The 14,968-nt window shown below is 46.0% G+C and overlaps 1 protein-coding gene and 1 long non-coding RNA gene across 4 annotated transcripts in view; one reads left to right on the top strand and one right to left on the bottom strand.

Annotated features, from left to right (window-relative positions):
• BMP2 (bone morphogenetic protein 2) overlaps window positions 1–14,968 on the bottom strand; it is a 107,091-nt gene that overhangs the window by 27,465 nt on the left and 64,658 nt on the right. The window lies entirely within an intron of this gene.
• Window positions 1–14,968, top strand: part of LOC116808070 (uncharacterized) — a 188,630-nt gene that overhangs the window by 146,133 nt on the left and 27,529 nt on the right. For all 3 annotated transcript variants that reach the window (XR_004367405.3, XR_012055225.1, XR_012055226.1), the window contains one exon: window positions 13,445–13,535. This is a non-coding gene — a long non-coding RNA (uncharacterized lncRNA). The remainder of the gene's footprint in view (window positions 1–13,444; window positions 13,536–14,968) is intronic.

Below are 14,968 nucleotides of genomic sequence, written 5' to 3'. Positions count from 1 at the left end.
CAGCAAAAAAAATAATGTAAAGCAGGTGTTTCTGTAATTGTGAGACATTTGTAAAGCCAATGTGTCCAACAAGTCTCCCACTCACATTCTGGTCCACGTGACATGGCAAGGTCTGACACAGAGGACTGCAAATAGAAAACATCTCTCTGTACTTGTTGGCGTGCACCAGGGCCTCCCTCCCCTTCTGCTCTCTGTTTTCTGTTTATTTAGGTGTGTGTCTTTGTTTCTGTTTTTACATTTAGCATGAGTGGAGAGGAAGTGGGATTTCATAGGGCTTAGGAGGCTGGAGCTCACCACACTTTGGAGCGTGGGCCTTTGTTTGTCCTCACCCTGCAGGTGCGAGTGTTCACAGGCCAGACCCTCTGGAATTAACTGCCCCAGGCTCCACGAGAGCTCCCTCCTCTGAGCCAGCCCATCTGAGCAGGCTTCTGGTATCCAGAGATGTAGGCACAGCCCATGCTGAGGCCAAGCTGCTCTCATGGTTAGGAGTGGGAACTGGAAGCTGAGCAGAATTCTTTTTCTCCAGGTGATGGTACCAGGAGGAATGGATCAACCATGGCATGCAAAGATGCCTCAACAAACAGCAGGTGCTGTTTTGTTCAGCGTTGTGAATTTACTGGAAATGTAATTTAGGGAATCCTTTAATTTAGTTGAATTTAGGCCAGCTTGGAGAGGGGTAAGGAATAAAGTTTTAAGGGTAAGTTCAGGGCTCTTCTCAGGACTCCCTTCCCCTCTGCAGCTGTTTCCCTGCCCACACATGTACACACAACACCAGGACCAACCATGGGCTGAGCTGTATTTTAGGTACTTAAGAGGTTTAAATCATGACCCCGCAACACCCAGTCTCCAAAATAGAATCTCTTGCTCTTATTGACAGTAGTGCATTTCTAGCCCTGTTTAAAAAGAAGCTGATACCGAGAGAAGCCACTGAACTTCCTGAGTGAGGTATGGTCAGTTTAGGGCTGGATGAATTGCCTGGCAGGAAGGTTGTGTGGAAGTTTGGCTATCCCACCATAACACAGCAGAAGGAGAATGTCCCAGCCCTGACTTCCAGTCTTCTTTTTAACCATGCTGGCTTGTTTACATTTGGGTGGTAGATGGGTGGAGCCATTACTCCAATTTTTTGGCTTGTGTCTGTCCATTTGGATGTCAGTGTGAACTGATGCAAGTAATAATCATGGCCCGCTATTGGAAATGATTAGTCTGTTCATTTTCCGTAAATATTGGCTGGCTAGCTTCATCTGGTGGAGGCAGGGAATTGTCATGGCAGAGATGAAAGCCCAGTGAATATGGGGATTCATAATGCCACGAGAGCTGTGGTGTTTTCCAGTCTAACAAGACTGTTGCATTTAGATATAAGCAGGATGCTGGACTGGGATTCCGGGAACAATAGAGAAAGTGCAGGTATTTCAAAGCAAGTGCTGGTTTAGTCAGAAAGTGAATTTCTCATTAAAATAAGCCCCAAACTAATGGGAGAACTTTTAAATGTCAGGGGAAAATTGAAAAATATCCAGGCTTTCTAATTAAATAGCACTTCCCATTCCTACATCTCCAGCATGGCAGCCTTTGCTCTTGCACTCTGACCAGCTCCAGTGGGCAGAACCACATGTAAAATGTAGCCCTGTTTGAACTTCAGGGCTATTTATTCTACAAATGGGCTCCAATTCCAAATAACACTGATGCCAACCAGGTTTTTTCTCTCCAGGATTCAGGCATACAACACACTTTCCACTTTTGGAGATCATCATTCCATAACTCCAGAAATTGCAATATAAACCTTGGCTACTATGCACACTTCAACTTGAAAACACAGCAGTGAACTGGGATTTTAATTCAAGCAAATTTGAGAGTGGATTAGAAATAGGATCCAGATGCATCTCTAATAGTGAAAAGAAAAATTAGCAGAACATTGGAGCTGAAACAAACTCTGTCTTTCTTTCAGTTTTTTTCCTCCCTTTTGCTTTGTAAGAGGAATTACATAGACATAAAGCACCATAATTAAATTGTCATTTGTTCCTTGCCTTGGTAGAAGCTCTGCCCAGCTGAGCACATCTTTTCAAGTTTCAATGCTGGGCATTTACCTACAGCATGGGGTTGGGAGTGGGGAGCAGTTTCTTACTTGTTTTAAGAAATTAGGAATCGGAGGCATGTTCAGCCTGTCTGGTAGAGTCTTCAGCGAGCGAGTTGCCAGGCTGTGCAGGTTATACATCATTAGCACACAGAGTGTCCAGGAGAGCCCAAAGCTTGTGCAGGTGTGCTGGCAAAGCTCTCACCACTTCCCTCCCTCCCTCCTCCCTCTCCACCGCACTTCCAGCAAGCTGATACTTGAAACCCGATGTGGCAAAATCACAGAGAGCTCCTCTCGAGGTTGTCAGCTCCCAGCTCACCCAGCAGACGTGACTGTGAGAGGGCGCGTGGAGCCTGGAAGGAACTCGCTGGAAAAACAAAACCGAGTCAAAAGCTTAGTGTGTTTTTCCATGAATGTATGAAAAAAAAAGTGTGAGTGTTTTTTTAAGCACTTTCGGATATTAGAAGTTTAGTGAATGCAGAGAGAGCTTCTTTTTTTCTTCTTCTTCTTTTTTCCCCTGCCCTTGAACTTTCACAATGACTGTAGGGAATATATTCCAGGCTGTTTTCAATGACCCATTCACGTGATGGGTTTCTTTCAGCTTTTCCCAAAAGAGAGTGAGCTTCACTTGACCTCTGCTCTAGCATTAGCTGCCGTTATTTGTGCATCCTACTCAGATAATCAATAAAAGTGAATGGCATCTGAAAATAATTATACACACAGCTCTTCCCCAGCTTCCAAGATGAAGACAGAAGCTGGGAAAGGAGCCTTTGCAAATTCAGCACTTGTTAAAAGAATGAAATATAGTGTTGTGTGTTGTTGTATCCCAAATCTTGGCCATTCAGCAGCAGTTTCTTTTGACGTTGCATAGCACTCTGGCCACATGCACCTGAACACAAAGCTCATCAGCTTTCCCATCCTTCCTGACTTTGCTGGAAAAGTTGTGCTGTCTGCTTGTGTGGCACGCCAAAGGGCAAGGACTCCTGTTGGAAGAAGGATCTGGCTGGGTCAGTGCCCTCTTTTTTTTAAGGGGCACCAACACAAGTGCAGTTTTACAGCCAAATGTCCTGGCCCCAAGCCAGCATGTGGTGACAAGTGGGTGGCCTGTACAAGGCATAGTGTCTCTCTGTAGCAGGGGATGAGCTTTTCCAGCCAAAATCCATGTTCAGCTTCCCAGCTAAAATGGCTCTGTCTCTATATGGCTCATGGCAAAGTCACCTTGAGGTGTCGTCATCATCACCACCTTGTCCTGTTGTCACCTCAGGCTGTCAGTGCCTACTGAAGAACCTGATTCAGGTTCTTCATCACCTGAGAGAATCCTCCCAGCCAGGAAAGTAGTGAGTCATGTTGTATTAGAAGATATTTAATGTCTATTTTAGGAGGTTTGCAGCCTCAGCATCCCTTCAGGCAGTAGCCAAGATGAACCTTTGCCATGAACATGACATTCCCACTGCAGCCTCCCTGAACAGCAGCAGCACTGGATGCCAGCACAGGGCCTCTGAGCTGAGCAGGTGGTAGGAAAAGGAGAGGCACAGATTTTGCCAGGCAGGCTGTAGCTCCTTTTTTTCCTGCAGCCCTGGAGAAGCTTTGTGTAGCACTGGCACAGTGGGGACTAGATCCTGGTTGTGGCCCTGTTCAGATTTAATGGTCTTTCCATAGAGTCTGTTCACAGTCTCTATTAAAGACAGGAGGAGAGGTGGGGTGGAGCAAGGATCTCTCCCAGGGTGGCTGTTCCCATATGTTTCATTTAGACCTTTCTCTCCTGATCTGCAGAAGGAATGCCATAGCTGTACAGCCTGGAAAATCCTGTGATGCCTGCAAAAGCTGACCACTGGGGACATCTGGGGTCTGGCAGCTGCCTCCCCAGAAAGAGCTAAGGACATCAGGCAACCAGCTGCTCGTGGGCTTCCCAGGGTTATTTCAGGTATCTAGACAGCAGCAATTACAGGGGAGCAATTATTTTTTGGCCATTACTCTGGGATCTCTGCTATCTCCTAATCTAGGCAGCAAGCAGAAGTGTTTGCTGATGGGCTGCTCCATTGTCCATGCCCAGCTTTTCTCCATGGTGGTACATTGTTTGTAGTGCTGTCTAAATCCTCCTGCCAGCCCCAACAATACCTCACACAACCCTGGCGTGTCGGGAGCTTCCAGGTTGAGGAGAAACCTCAACCACGCTCAGCCCGGCTCTGTTTGTGGCAAAGTGTTTGTGCAGTGATTAACTCCTGCACGGACACAGACAGCCACAAATCTCCAGCTTGTCTCACAGCGTTTTCATTCAATTAAGTCTGTTGACTTAGTCTCATTTTGAGCAGTAACTGGATTTAGATAAGGCAGTGGAAAGCAAAACATCAATTGTGTGATTCCTGGCCCAGCCGGTATGTTGATCCAAAGGGAATGTTTGTGCGGGCGATAACAGAGCCAGTACGGTGATTAGGACAAAGTCATTTGTGCAGAGACTTCCACAGAGTAAAAACACTAGCAAGCACTAGCCTGAGGAAGCAGAGGGAGCTGCCTGCTTCCACAAATTCCCTCTTTGCCTCACTTGCTGTGAACACACAGAGATGAAGAGGTTCTGGTCAGTCTGAAAGGGGAATCATGTTGGGCTCAGAGCTGGGAGATCCCACTGGGTGAATGGGCAGTGCTGGAGTCCAGCTCCCAGAGCCATAACTGCTGCAAAGTTCTACAGGGATGTAACCATTTGAGTTTCAGCCAGTTACTCTTTGTCAAAAACAGACCAAAGTTATTCCAGGATAATTCCTCCCCACAAGCTGTAGGGCATGAGTTCACAGGCAGCTCCCTAAGGCCTTGATTTGCCCCAAATCCCTGGGAAGAGGAGATGCAGGTGACACACCTCAGCATCCACTGCTTAGAATGCAGGTGGTCCAGGTGGAAAGATCCTCTGTATACAATAACTGCTGTGTCACTGTATAAGCAAGAGGTAAGAAAGCTCTTACCTCTTGCTTATACAGCAATATATTTCTTACCTCAAGGGGTAAGAAAGCAAATATTTTTGTGATGCATTCCTGTGTCTGCTACTGCTTTCAGGCTGTAATCAGAAAATATGTCAGGGAGACATCCATTGTTATATGTTTGGAAAAAGCACATTTCTATGCATTACTTTTTTGGTCACTTTGTTTTCCTGGTAAGTGTTAAGTTAATGGGAAGCATAGGGCATTCCTGACATCCTGCAAATCTTCAGCAAGGACCATGGAAGAAGAGTGCAGAAAAAGACAGTGAGAAGACATTACTTCCTAGATTACCTGAGGATAAGGTATGTCATTGGAACATGGCAAATATATCACTGACTTTCTTGTTTTCTCATGCTGGAGAGGATTTCTTCCTTTGATTCTCATTTGTGTCCTGTGACATAAAATCCATGACGTAAAGAGATTGTTCTAGCTGGTTGGACTGAGAACTGGACTGAGAACTCCTGGTGGCCATTGAAAGTGGACAATACATTTTCAGTGGTTCACAAACAATGGGCTGTGTGCAGCCTCACTGAACCTGTTCCTCTGAACAGCATGGCTCACCACTGCAGAAAGAGGGGAATATGTTAGCTCAAAGGATTTTTTTCCCATTCCTCCCACCTGCTCACTTTCCTTTTGGACGCTGCAGCACTTCTCATAGAGGTGATGCTGGCTGCAATGTAAACACAGTGGTTTTGAGAGAAGTTCTATGCCATGGGGCAGGAATGCTTCTCATCCTTATTCCTGACTGTTTTGATGCACTCAGACACTCAATATTTCCATCAGTGACTCGGACCATGGAGTGTTGATGGCTCCCTTGCAGCAAGACACTGCAGGAGCGGTGGAGGGACCCCAGTCACTGTGCACTCTGTGCCCCAGCACATGGCTCTGCCCTGGCACAGTGTGCAGCTCCTGGACTGTGTGTACACACATACAAACACTTAATTGTTGGCAACTTAACATATATTAAGCACCTTCTGGTAGCGATGAAAGATGGCATCCTCCCAGAGTTTTGCATGAGCTAATCGGCCCTTTGTGTGAAAGTGTAGGTGGGGACTCTTCTAACAATACAAGGTTGGTTAGCTCATCATCTTGGCTTTAGGTGCATACTGATGTGCCCATCCTGCTTTCAGAGCCATGAATAATCCAGCTTTGCTGCTGTCCTCTCGTGACAAAAAAAAAAAAAAAAGAGAGAGTGTAGTTTCAGGGCTTGGTGCTCACGCCTGTTTCACGGTACAGGGGATGAACAGGGATTCACCTATTATTCACTGGTATCACTCTTGGCTTCAGTCTTCTTTGGACTGCTCTTGGTATCAGAAATGATAGCTATCAGCATAATTGCTATTTTTCAGCCATCAGCTGGAATAACACCCTTGAGAATTAGGCAAGCATGATTCACTATCAAAATGAGAGGACCATCCACAAAAGTCTGTGCTGTTCATGGCTCATTTAAACCTCTGTTAACTGTCTGGATGGTGGAGTAGTAGGTTAAACCAGCGAAATAGGCTGGAAGACCCTGACTTTGGGAGGAGGATTGATCTTAAATGTTCTTAAATATTCATGAATACACTTCAGAAATAATCTTAGGTGAAAAAAATGAAGTGCATAATAAAAATACACATAAGGAATAAAGTCAAGGTCCTGGCACTATGCCAGGGGAGCTGGTAGAGGACAGGCTCCAATCTAAGTCTACCATGTGATGTTGTGGCCAGAAAGATTCTTGGTGTTGGAAGGGATATTAAGAGCACCCTCTCTATGGAGGTCCTTGGGGTGCTGAAGAGGCCCAGGCCTCAGACCCACACTCCAGACTTCGAATAAAGATGTAAACTGCAGAGGAAGTCTGGAGGAAGGCAACAGGACTGATAAGAGGTTTCACAAAACACCACCTGTAAGGAATTATTATTTAAATTGGATTTGTTTAGTGTAGAAAAGACTCAGGACAGCTGTGAGAGGCTTCACTTGAGAAGACAGTAGCTGAAAGGTGTCTGGTAAAAAAGTGCAGTGGTCATAGGTCTATTTGCATGCAGAAGGACAAGAGGAGGTGAGAGTTTAGGAAACCTGTTTCCATGAAGAGTGGGAGATGCTAGAACTGATGATGCAGAGATCTCCATCTCTGGGAGTTTCTAAGGGTATAAACTGATGTGTGCCATGAGTGGCATAGGCACAGGCACAGAATGACACAGAAGGGTCTCCCCACACCTTGTTTAAATCCATCTTGTGGGGTATGTTGCTTTCTTGGCAGTAGTAGAAGGAATGCTGGATGCAAGTTTGGTTGCTGACGTGGAAAACATGCTGATAGGTGGGTATGTTTGCACAGAAAATGTTGATAAGGCAGGAAAAACAGCCAAAAGTTTTAGAAGTTCTGCTTCAAATAAGTATTTTTAAGGAAAACAGCTCCTGTGGCAAAAGATTCAGCTGGAAGAATTTGCGATGAGCTCTGCAGATTAGCAGGCCAGCACAGTCTCAAAATATCTGAAGTGTAGTTACTGATCCCAGAAATGGTTCTTTTCGCCATTTGGGATTAAGCAGAGATAACACAACACCTCTGTTTGCAATGGGAAGGTGAGGAAAAAAATTTTCAGGGCGGCCAGAGAGGAGCTTCACCTGTGAAAAACGCCATGGAAGAGTAAGGATTGAGAAAGAGTGTGCAAGAAGTGCCAGATTAGGAGGGCAGTGGTATCTCTCAGAGAGCCAAGGAAAGACTGTGGTTCAGGCATGAGAGGCAGAAACCAAGGGCTCAGCAACTGCTGGTTATCACAAAGCCTGCACTTCTGTGTGTTCAGCCCAGGAAACTGCTGAGTGGGATGTGAAGCTGCCATATGGTTTTGCAGATGCTTCAAGTGTGTGTGCTCCCCTAATGGATATATGCTTCATACCTAGTTTTGAAACTGGGTCAAAGTATTCTAGAGCTCCAGGAGGAAGCTCCTGACAATTTACAGACATGTTGTGATAATGGACAGCAATTTTACTTTCCCATATTGGGTGTACACAGAGGGGAGTGCAACATGAGATCCACACCAAAGACAAGGCAGATACCCTGCCTGGCTGTCATATTTCACACCAGCAAATTGGAAGAAAATTAAAAAATTGAAAGTGAGATCTGGTCCTTGCTCTGGGAATGCAAACAGGCCTGAAAGGTTACTACATAGATATTTGTGCCTGGCATAAAACCACCACAGAAACTTCTGTGTTTTGCCATGCCTTTAATAAGAATATTAAATAGGAATATGCCAAGTGAATATGAAGAATTGAGATCTTATTGTTAGAATAGTCTTGAGTTGGTGTCACTTCCCTTAAGAAGAGGGTGCAGTGTTCAGCTCTGCCCACTGCAGCTCAACAGCTGCCCTCCCAAACACGTTCACACCTTAAATCAACAGTCCTGTGGGTGTGGGAGACAGGGGACCTTCAACTCTCAAAAGTAGTGGCTTTTTTTCCTCCAAAGCCCCAGGGAGATTTGTATCCTGAGATACCATCTCTCTGTCAGGCATGGACAATGAGCTGCCAGCATCATCATTGCTCTTAGCTTTAATTTCCAGCACAAATAGCCCCAAACCTCTCTGGAGTGGGAGCAATATGAGACAGATACATTGCCTCTTAATGCAAAGCTAACTGTGTTTATTCCATTACTCAGTTCCCAATTACAAGCCTTATCTCACAGAAGCTTGGGATGGCTCTATAGTTTCAGAAATTTCATGGTAAGAGGGGAATTTTTTTAATACAGTGTTTTCCATAAAGACTACCTTAAATATATAGTGCAATTCAAATCCTCTGCTTCCTTTAATGCTACTACTTTCAGGTTGGTTTTTTTGGTTTTGTTTTTTTTTCAAATTAGGTTTAGCAACATGCATGAGATGTTAGATTAAAGGGACAAGGCTTAGATTTTCTGTGTCTGTACAGAAGTCTGTTCCCTGTGTGGGCCAGTTGAAGCTGAACAGAGTTATTGTCCTTTGACTTCCCCAGCCTTCTGGGTAGAGGAGACAGGGATAGGACTGGCTGCCTGCAGGAAAGTCTGGCCAAAAGCACTGGATCACATCCTTTGTGGAGGTAAATCAACATTGTCTGGGTGGCACTTCTGGAACCATGACTATTTTCATCACGATCCATATGGTGAGGAAGTGGTAAAGATCACAAAGGGAGGGAAATCTGTCCATGCATGGCAATAATTGCAAGAATCTATGAGGTTTTCCTATGTAGGTCTAAAGAATGATAGTGTGGCTCTTTCCCGTTAAGGAGACCTGCTGAGCCAATAAGACACCAAGCCCAGATGCCCGGAGGAAGAGCGGTGTTGCTGTGAAGACACAGCCCCAAAAGGCAAAATGTCTGGATTTTTTTTCCAGCTCTGCCACCAACTTCCTGGATGATTGTGGCCAAGTGAACCAGGTCTGTTGTTCCAGCAGTCCCCGTGCCCTCTCTGCACAGGCACAAGTTGTGTGTTCACTCAGGGCTTTGCAAAAAAGTCCAGCAAATGCAAAGCTGCAGAGAGCCACGTGCTGCCCTGTTTTACTCAGGAGAATGGGATGAGTTAGTGAAGCCACTGGATCCCTGACAGCAGGGATTGGATCCAGAAACAGGGGAGAGTGTCAGAGCAAAGCCCACCTTGCCCAGTGGCCCATTGCTGGCAGATGGTGCCCAAGGAAGAAAACAAAGTCAAGGTGGGCAGAGCTGGACTTCCAGAGTTGGGAGTGGTTCGTGTGAACTCAGCAACCCTCAAAGGATTTCTAAACCTGGGAGCATGAGTAGTCCAGGATGAGCTCTCAGGGCACCTTGGGATTTTTAGCTTCCTTGGAGCAGGACTCATCTCTTCAGCTCTACGTCAGACCTCCTGGGTCACACAGGGCTTTTGTAGCTGCTGCAAAGAACAGCCTTCCCATGGCTGTGTCAGCTCTCAGAAGGAAGCGATGCTGCCTGCCAGGGAATTGAGGCTAAATGCACTGGTGTTTCCTCATGCTTTGGAAGGGAAGAGAAGTCTGGAGAGAGTTATTGTTGTGGTGTACAGGAACTTTGCCAGTATAATGCCCTGTAATAACAGCTAGTGTTCCTTCAGGTCATTAAGTTACCTATTTTTTAGTACTCTTGCTCATGACAAATAGATCTTGAGTTTAGAGATGCCCTCCTTCTCTTTCCTGACTTGCTAAATATATATGGGATGTTTTCTTTGTTTTTTATGGCGATGGATTCAAATATCCCTGTTTAAGTGTCATCTTCCAAATCTTTCCTCCAATGAGCCATGACCAGATAACCAACACATTTGTGTTCTGTCTCCATGTCTCAGTGGGAACTAAAGCATGAGGAAATATTCTGAAGGGCATACAGATGATGAAACTGGATTTAGAATAAGGAAATGTCTGTCTGCTCTCAGAGATAGTCTCCCATCTGCTTTGTCTGTGCCCCACAATGAAGCAGCATCCTGGAAGCCACAGAGCTGAGTTAGGGTGGGGGTGCCTTGTGGTGGGGTTTGCACATCTGGGCTCAGGATGGTGTGAATGTGGCTACATTCCACCTGGAGATGGCTGCTGTCCAGCTGGCTGGGAAGGGGGCTGGATGGACAAGCAGCTGTTTGCCTCGGCCAGCATGGACATGCCCAAATCCTCCTCATGTGCTACTGGAGGGTACTCAGATATTCCAGTGATGAGGGCAGTCTGAGAACCTGTTTAGACCAGAACATGGGTTTCAGTGGCAGTTTTCTGGCTGATTAATTGGGTGACTTTGTGCAAGTCTTAGCTTGCCATTGCCCTATCCAATAAATGGGAATAGCAGCATTTGTCTCCCTTTGTAAAACACTTTGAGGTCTACGGCTAATCCTCCTCCTTTTTCCCACCCATCATTATGGGACCAAGTGGAATCTTACGACACATTGAGTTTCTGTGGTCTGGCATTTGCCAAGCATCTGAGAATGACTCTTTGGCTTGAGTTTGCAACGCCTGTGAGTGCCACGTGACTTGTCATGGCAGCTCCTCGTTGAAACCAGGTCAGAGTGCTTGAGGTGGGGAGAGGAGCTGAAGTGGGCATGAGGAGGATACAGACCCCGGGGCATCCTATAGCCACACACATCAGCAATCCATCAATAACCGACAGCACTTTGTGGTTCAAAGCTCTGCAAATACTTAAGAGTGGAAAACTCCAAACAAGAGAAGATTCCTCTTGACCACCACTGCTCTGTCACCCTGGTGAGCAGTAGGCAGGGCTGGAGAAAGATCTTCATTGGGCATGTGGAGATGTTCTCATAACATGATGTTCAACAGTTGGAATTCAAAGACCTTGTATTGTTGTGCACTACTGATATTTTAGGACACAGTTGCTTCTTTCCCTGATTGTCCTTGGAATCATAGAATAGAATGGGCTGGATTGGATAATCTGGTTCCAACACCACCCCTGCCATGAGCAGGGATGTCACCCACTAGATCAGGTTGCTCGGGCCCCATCCAACTTGATCTTGTCCAGGGATTTTCTCCTATGTTAGGATGCAAATCCATTCTTAAATCTCATCCCAAGCAGGTACCAACAGGATGTGCTACTGAAGTTATGTTGTTTCTTGCAATGACATGAAGGAAAACCTAAATGATTGCAAGTAAACCTAGAAGAAGGGGGTGAATAGCTAAGAATCAGGTTGCTGATACACATAGATCTTCCCAAAGAACATTGCAAGTCTGGAGGAGCCTTGAAGAGCCTGGAAACCAGCAGAGATCAGTATCAGGTGGCAATGAGCTTACGGGAGAGAGGCTTGAAGAGAGGCTTGATCACAATCTCCAAGTACTTAGAAGAGGAAGGGAAATGAGGCAGATGTATCCAGACATCTCCTGGCTGAAACTTGAAGCTGACTGTTTTTTACTTTTTATGGTGGTGGGGAACAGGAGCAGTAGCTTCCTACAGACCAATGCCCTAAGGCTCCTGTAGTCCCTGAGTGGCTAGGGGCAAGTGTTCAAAAAATAAGCTGTAGTTGTAAGAGGAATGAGCTGGAGGTGTGTGGTGGCCTTTGCCATGTACAGGAGCAGATTAGGGGATCCTTCTCAGTCCTGTAGTTCAGGATCCAGTGATTTGTATTTCTTCTGCCACAGCAACATTAAAGCCAACTTCATCTTCTCATCTCATCAAACATTGAGTCCCACCAGCGGGGGTAAAGCTTTTGAGAGGGAGTAGTGCTTCAAGGCTCAACTCCAAACACCATCAGTTATCTGGGCCAGCTTGAGCTGCCTCTTTTCTTGTCCTTTGCCTCCACTGTATCATTACAGGATAACAGCATCAGAATTACCAGGTGCTCTCATCTCTCCCTTAAATCAGAAAGAAACCCAAACAAACAAGTAACATACAAAGAGCCCGTAATGGCTGCAGTTTCTCAGAGCAGCACCCAGGGTCTGCTCCCTTGACCAGGGCTGTGAGGGACTCAGCACCTGGCTGGGCTGGAACCAATGGCTCTGTGCTTCATGAGTCCTATCAGGTATCATCTGTCCATACACAAGCTGTGCTTTACTTATAAAGTAAATTGCATTACATGGGCTATGATGTACAATTTCAAAGCAGACCCACCTTAAAAACATTTTGTTTAATAAAATAACTTAATTAGAAGAGAGCTTCTGGCTGATGTGGTTGAGGCTGTGATAATTTTTCCTTCTCAAATCATTTTCTCTGTTTATTATACTTAATTATAGTGTTATTATGTATCCATCCTCTAGGCAAATTATGCAATCAGAAAATGTGAGTGGTTCATTTGCCGCTGCTGTTGGGACCAGTGTTTACATCCCTAGTACAAAATATGAGCATAACTCCTATTATTTATAATATTATATATATACATATATATAAAAGAAGTTTCACACAGGATGAAGAATTTGTGTAAATATTTTATTGGCACTCATTTTTGCATCATCCACTCAATTAGTTTCTGGCCTACTAATAATGGAGACACCCTAAGCTCAGGTAAGTAAAATCTTTACCATGAATTTTCTCAAACACAAATACAGGGCTGAGGAATGTGGAAGTTGCACAGCTGAGCTTTAATTTTGGTAGGAGGGTTATTATTACTTTTAAGAGCTGGTTTTGAATTTCACTTCCTAATATTCCAGGATTTAGCACAACAAGAGAGAAAGGAACCCCACAGTATCCAGTTGTGGAGTGTGGAGTTGTGTTCACATCATGGGTTCAGACTAACCTATTTTTAGCCACGTGCTTCATGAACTTTCTAACCATGGCAGCCCTGACTTTAGCAGACTGAGTTGTTTGTTCTTCCTCTTGTTTCCCCTGATGGGAGTTGACAGATCGTGTTTGAACATACCAAAACGTGAAGCCAAGCGTCCAAATCTTGAAAACCCTCCTGAGATGGATGTTTTCTCCTTCTTTGGCCAGCTCTCAGAGTTAATGCAAACTAAATTCCCACTTGGCAATTTCAGCTTCTCTGTCTGTGCTTATTTTGCAGGATGAAGCCACTCGCACCAGCAGAGCAGATGGGGCAGGTGACACATCTACTGCTGGAGCTCAGCCCCCCATGTTTGTTACAGCTGGCAGAGGTGAGACATCCACCTCAGCAACCCACCCAGAGAAGGAAAAAGGTGATTCCTGATCATCCTCACCAGCCCTCCAGCTGTCCCATGGCCTCAAACAGCCTTTCCCTCTTCCCACCCCCAAAATACAACCACTGCCCATTCCTCCCTCCCTGAGAGGAGAACTGTCAGTTGTGGTCTCTGAGGGAAAGGCACTGCCCCAGCTAGCCTGGAATAAAGCTACAGAGTGGAGAATCAAAGCCCAGATCCAGGCAGATACTTTGTGGTAACCTAAGATGCCATGAACATCTGGGGAGGTTTTTCAAAGGAGCCAGCAAATGCTCCTGGGTAGGGGCTGTTGCTCCCTCCTGACCCACTGACCCGCTGGGGAGTTGCATTCACACCCATACAGTGGGCCAAACCAGCCCAAACAGAGTGCAAATATCCACTGCGCCCAGTGCTGACTGGAGCAGCAGGTGGGACACAGTACGTGGGATGCCACATGCCAAGAGCCCCAAGCCTGGAGCAGCAGCAGCTCCATGGAGAGCTGAGGGACCACAAGAGCAGGCACTGACTCAGTCCATGGCAAGGAGGCATCTCCCAGAGCGGGATGAGATGGAGCAGCAGCTACATAAGGTGTTTTTGTTTTTTCCTGATGTTATCCCCATTTTCCCAGGTCCCAGGTTCAGACAGGCGTCTGCCATGCGCTTTGGCCAGACACTGAGACGCTAACCATGAGCTGGCATTGCTGCCATGAGCAAAGGGACAATGCCATGGAGTGCCTGGGCCGTGCCAGCCTCTTCCCACAGGGATTTTGCACAGGCTCAGGTAGACTGAGACTGGGCAAAGGGTGCTCTGGCTCTGGCCCCCTCCCAGAGAAGGATTTGTCCATTATAGTCTTGCTTGTTTGTGGGGTGTGGCCTGAAAGGGAGTGTTGGAATATTTGTAGGGGGTTTTCTGTATTTTGTTATGAAACCCTTGGATTTTTCATGCCTTGAATTTGGAAGCACATACCTTAGCAAGCAATTTTACAGGCGCTTGGCTCTAAGGTGATGCTTCCCACCTGTTGGTTTGTAAATGCTGTGGATTGAGTGGTGTATTTAACTATTTCTGAGCAATGGGGAAGCTGTGATGCAGTTTACCTGAGGTCAGGCAGACCTCTGAAGGAAGGGCTTGGAACAGGAGTCAGACTGCCAAGTCCCCAGCGGCCAGACACAAGTGGGGCTCCTCCATCCTTTCTGTACTTTCCTGGTTTTGTTTCCCCTTGTATTCCTGGGAGGGAGGGGGGGCGGGGAGGAATGAAAGAGGGGGAAATTAAATGCAGATTATAAACTCCAGCATCTGTGCTAGGGGAATCTGCAACCAAATGCAACTGGATTAATTTGATCCAGTACTGGCCACTGATTCTTAAGGAACTTCTTGTCTCAGAGGGAACTGGTTCAGAAACCAGCCAGGAGGTG

This window comes from Taeniopygia guttata, chromosome 3 (assembly GCF_048771995.1).
Source record: "Taeniopygia guttata chromosome 3, bTaeGut7.mat, whole genome shotgun sequence".
In the NCBI taxonomy this organism is placed as follows: Eukaryota; Metazoa; Chordata; class Aves; order Passeriformes; family Estrildidae; genus Taeniopygia; species Taeniopygia guttata.
This window is presented reverse-complemented; position numbering and strand designations above follow the sequence as displayed.